Here is a 6,000-nt window from a genome sequence, read left to right on the forward strand (position 1 = left end):
TGTTCCCGATGTTATTATTAATTTTTACTTTTATTTCGTTGTGATCAGAGATCAGAGATGCATGTTTTCTGTACCATTTTTTACTTTTGAAATATTTGAGTTTTTCTTTGTGACCTAAAATGGGCCAATTTTCATGAATTTTTTGAGGGGGGTGTGCACTTTGTTTTTTTTTGGCCGGGGCTGGTTTGAACCCTCCACCTCTGCCACATGGGGCTGGCGCCCTACTCCTTTGAGCCACAGGCGCCTCCCGTGTACTTTGTTTTAAGCCTACAGATTTTGTTATGTTATCAATGAGATATAACTTTCAGGGGTCCTCAAACATTTTAAACAAGGGGCCAGTTCACTGTCCTACACCGTTGGAGGGCCAGAGTATAGTTAAAAAAAAAAAAAAAAAAAAACTATGAACAAATTCCTATGCACACTGCCTATATCTTATTTTGAAGTAAAAAAACAAAACGGGAACAAATACAATCACACCGCCTCATGTGGTCCGCGGACAGTAGTTTGAGGACCCCCTGATATGTTATATATGTCTTCTGTATCCTTAGATGTATTTTGACCTGATGCAATCTGAAAAAAGTACATTAAGATCTTTTACTACTATTGTGTTTTTGTTCCTTCTTATTTCTCTGAAGTCCTGCTTTATAAATATTGTGCCATGTTATTTGTGCACAAATACTCAGCTCTCTCATAATTTTTGAACTTGTCCAAAAAGGCCATCCTTGTCTCATTTAATGTTTTTGACCTTTGCCCTAAATTTGACTTTGTCTGATATTATGACAGGCTCGCTGAATATTGTTTGTGTTAGCTCAATACACCTTTCCTCTTTTATATTTTCATCTTTTCTGAGACCTTTGTTTTAGGTAAATTCCTTGAATTACCTGGAACACAATAGATTGACTCTATGGATTGAATTTTTCTTTTTATCTGATAGTTTTTCTTTTCTTCTTCTTCTTCTTTTTTTTTTTTTTTTTTTTGCAGTTTTGGCCAGGGCTGGGTTTGAACCCACCACCTCTGGCATGTGGGGCCGGTGCCCTACCCCTTTGAGCCACAGGAGCTCCCCTATCTGGTAGTTTTTCTTAAGTGAAATCTTTGAACAGCATAGTTTTGCTTTATAATTCAATATAAAAATCCCTTTCCTCATAATACATGAATTTAGCCCTATTCATGAGACACTTAATGGTATGCTATGTTTTCATATCCTTTTTGTCCGTTTTTTACTCTTAATACATAGGTTGTTTGCTTTGTTGTGTTTTGTGTTTCTTCTGATAATTTGGAAGGTTTGTATTTTTATTCAAATGGTTGCCTTTATAACCTTCACTTTATACAATTCTCTTTTTTTATATACAATTCTCTTATTCTCTTATTGTACACTAATAAGTGTACAATACTCTTATTGTATACTCTTAGTCCTCCAAACAATGATGACATAGCACTTTTTCCTTTTTTTCTTTATCCCTTTTTCTTCTCCTCATCCAATGTAAATGATTTTATCTTTCTCTGTGTTTGCTTTTTTCATTAAATTATGTTTATACATGCCTCTATTACTTGATTTTTAATCAGGTTTACATGAAAACCCAATTTTTTATTTTTTGCAGTTTTGGGCTGGGTCTGGGTTTGAACCTGCCATCTCTGGTATATGGGGCTAGCACCCTACTCCTTTGAGCCACAGGTGCCGCCCTGAATGAAACGTTTTGATCCCTCCCTGTATAAGAATGAACACATTATGTGCTTCAATCTCCTTTCCTTTCTCTTCTCTTCCCAATTCTTGTAACCAGAATCTCCACTTTAGTTTTGGTCCTCATCCTGCAGAGAAACAGATTCAGAAATACTGTGAGCTATTTGGCCACAGTTTCTTCCCCCACCGCCACCCCTACTCATTCAGTGGTAAGCTGTGACCCCGCTTTAGTCGTTTCTTCAAAAAGAATTTATGGAAATTATATTCTCTGAGTTTTTCATGTTCAAAAATATTTGTTGCCTTTATTGTGACTGTGTATAAAATTCTTGAGTAATACTTTATTGCTTGAGAAATACCTGTCCATAGCTATTTTCTTCATGTCTTCTAGAAGAATGTTGCTGTAAGAAAGTCTTAAATCATCCTGATTTATTTTTCCTTACAAATGACGTAATCGAATTGCTGCTCCTAGAATTATTTGTCTATGAAATCCAGAAACTTCACTGTAATACATTTTGGAACTATCACACTAAGCCAATATTTCCTGGGACAAAGTAGATGGACTTTACAGATTCCATTTTCCTTTTTGGTAGTTTTTCTTAAGCAAAATCTTCAAACATTTGTTCTAATATAGTCTTCCAGTATTCTTCTAGGGTTCATAAGCAATAACCATGTTCCTATTGATGCAAGGAAGAAATCTGTACATGAGGTTTTGTCCCTCCAGGAACTTGGAGAGCTCCAGTTTTCTCCTGTTTGCTTCCAAGTCACTCTGTCAGCCTTCCACCTGGTTTATGGTTTGGAGTTTCGCCTCCTAGTTTCAGTAAAGATGGTGCACATGTTTGTGTTTCTCATATTGCTTAGATAATTTCTAAGATCACCACAACTAAACCAGAAGTCTATTTTCAATCTTTTTTCAGACTGTTCTATTATTTTAATTTTACCTATGTTAGGGGAGCATGTCATTGATCATCCAAACCAGGATATACTGTGAGAACGGAAGGGGGTGATAGTAACCTAATACCAGGACCAGCATTGTCAGGCCGGTATTATCTCTGGGAAATGGTTACTTAATCTACAGTGTGCTTGTCTTTGGTGGGTTCTATTGTTTGTTTCTTTGCCTTTGAGATAGTCTCACTCTGTGCCCTGGGTAGAGTGCTGGGGCATCACAGCTCATGGCAACCTCAATCTGTTGGGTTCAAGCAATCTTCTTGTCTCAGCTTCTCTATAGGCACCTGTCATAACACTTGTTTAGTTTTTCTATTTGTTAGTAGAAGCAGCGTCTCACTCTTGCTCAGGCTGGTCTCCAACTGCTGAGCTCAGGCAATCCATCCACCTCGGCCTCCCAGAGTGCTAGGATTACAGGCATGAGCCACTGTGCCAGGCCCTTGTCTTTGGATTGTCAAGTTTGGAGTTTTTATTTGCAGGCTCATTTCACTGGGAGGCCTCATTCCCCACGCTACCCCTAGTCTAGTGACATTATAATTCCCACCACTGAGTCTCTGGGACCCCTGCAGTCCAGAACAGGTACTAGAAAGGGTATCTAGGGCTCCTACCCTTAGGTGTATTACAGATATTATAGATCTGTCACTAAACTTAACTCAGTTCCTGCGCCCTCCTGCCTCCCACCTTCCTAAAAGCCTGAGCTTAGCCCTAAGCAGAGATAAGCACAACTTTCCTTATCCCCATTTCAGTCTCTAATACCCATCTCTTGTGGGCAGTTTTAGCTCCTGTTACCCACAGGGTCAAACTCCCAGCCTTCCCTTCTTGGTTCCAGACCTGGAGTTCAGCCAGGTGAGATGTCTTCAAGCCAACTCCCCATTTTGGGTTTCTATCTCACCTCTAGTCCATGGAGGTATTGCTTGATGACCTTTCAGTCTAGTTACATAATTAAATTTTGTTCCTTTTATATCTCCTTGTTATGTCTTTAGAGTATGAGTTTACAGTGCTATACTCATTTATTAATATGAGGGCTTGTCTGAATACAGTGGTGTTTATATGTAATTGATCACAACTGGTTACAGATTTTTTGTTACTTCTCCACTCCCATTGCTTCACTTGACTAACCTTTAAAAAAATATAACAATTTAGGGTGGTGTCGGTGGCTCAAGAAGAAGGGTGCTGGCCCCATATACCAGAGATGGTGGGTTCAAACCCAGCCCTGGCCAAAAACTGCAACAAAAATAAATAAATAAATAATATAACAATTTAAAAAAATTTAAAATATATTAGGCCAGAAAAAATTCCTGAAACTCTTAAAAAAAAAAAAAAAGCCAGGTACAAAGGCCTGCACTCCCACCTACTCAAGAGGCTAAGGCAGGAAGGATACGTGAGCCCAGGTGTTCAAAAACAGCCTGGGAAAACACAAAGACAGCATCTCCAAAAAATAACAACAAAAGCAAAAAAGCAATATTCACCCAGACCGCACTCACTGACCACAATAAAATAAAGTTAGAAATTTATCACAACTTAACAATATAAAGTACTCAAGTCAAGAAGGAAAGAGAAAGTAAATATCAAACTTGTAAACTCTCTAGATAGAAATTGCAACATGAAAATCATCTCTCAAATGCTGTGGGATATTGATAAAGGGCAACTCAAGGGAAAAATTTGTCACCTTCTATAAATTTCCTTGCAACCAAGGAAGAAATAAAAAGCTCTGGCCAGGCATGGTGACTCATACCTGCAATCCCGACACTCTGCGGGGCTGAGGCAGTGGATTACTCGAGTCCAGCCTGAGCAAGAGCAAGACCCCTCTCAAAAATAGAAAATCTAGCTTGTTGTTGTGGTGGGTCCTTACAGTGCCAGCTACTAAGCGGGCTGAGACAAAAGGATGGCTTGAGCCCAGGACTTTGAGGTTGCGGTGAGCTGTGACACCACGGCACCCTACCCAGGGCAACAGAGTGAGACTCTGTCTCAAAAAGAAGGGAGAAGAGGGGAGGGGAGAAGAAAAAAACGAAAGAAAAGAAGGAGAAACAGCCCTGGTAATAAAGCCCTGGTAATAAAGTTCAACTCCAGAACTTAGAAAACTTTAAGGAAATGATTAATAAATGTAGATGTTAAATAAGGGAAAAAACAGTGTTTGACCTGGTCAATAAAATATCAATTCTGAGAAAAGACTGATAGAGCAAACGTGGCAAGCTGGAGCCTGCACTCAGCATGCCTACAAAAAACAGCCAACCCTAGCGACCAGCCTCACTCGGAAATACATAATCACACAGCCCTTCGCACTTCCTAAAAATCCCATGATGTTTCTGCTGACCATTTTCTCTCTCTTGATTCCTCTCCAGCAAATCAGTTCTTACTTTCTCCTCCTTCCTCAGACCTCCAGCACTCCCTCCTCTGCCCTTACCCTTAGCTTTCCACCTTGCTTATGATCGCTGAGAGGACAGAAGCACTGGAGAAGGAGCCCTCAGCACAGCTCACTGCCCTAAGACCACCTCCCTGTGCCCACACTCAGTCTCCTCTCAGGAAGGTGCAGGGTCCCGCCTCCTAGGGAAAGCCCGGGACCCATTGCCTGTCGACTTCTCGGAGGAGCCTGTAGCAGCTCTTCCTCATTCTCCTGCATCCTCCGGTCCTCCCGGACCACTGGGTATTCCCAACAATACATAATTTAATGATCTCTCTCCCACCTGACGGTCTCTTAATCTCACCCCTCCCTCCAGCTACAATCCCATTTGTTTCATTCTATTTCCTGAAAAACGTCTCCAAAGAGCATTCTCTATCTGCTGTTTCTCTCCCCCCATTCTCTGGCAAACCCTGGCGACAGACTCTTGTCCCAGTTACTCCATGGAACTGCCCTTGTCAAGATAATCAATGACCTCCATACTGCCATATCTGATGCTGGACATTCAGTTCTTAATTTTCCTCCATATTTCAACAGCCGTTTGACCTGGCTAATCACTCTCTACCTCTCTGAACACTTTTCTGATTCTCCTGCTCCTTCCGGCTGCGTCTACTCAATGTCCTTTGCTGCGTTTTCCTCTTCTTCCTGACCTGTTGACCTGGGATGCCCCAGAGCACCGTCCCTAGCCTGCCTCCCTGTCTACACTCACTCCCTTCATGAGCTCATCCTGTGTCACAGCTTTTAAAACCATCTGTAAACTCCCACATTCATATCTCTTGCTAGGAGTTCTCCTCTGAACTCTATACTCATATAACAAACTATGATAATTAGCATCTCAAGTGCAAGGTGCTCAAAAGTCCATCCTGATTTTCTCCCTAAACTTGCTTTTCCTGCAGTCTTCCCATTAATCAATGTCAAATCTATCCTGAAGGCAAAAACTTTGAAGTCACTTTAGACTCTCTTCTTACACACCAATCTTTCT

Source organism: Nycticebus coucang, chromosome 18 (assembly GCF_027406575.1).
Source record: "Nycticebus coucang isolate mNycCou1 chromosome 18, mNycCou1.pri, whole genome shotgun sequence".
In the NCBI taxonomy this organism is placed as follows: Eukaryota; Metazoa; Chordata; class Mammalia; order Primates; family Lorisidae; genus Nycticebus; species Nycticebus coucang.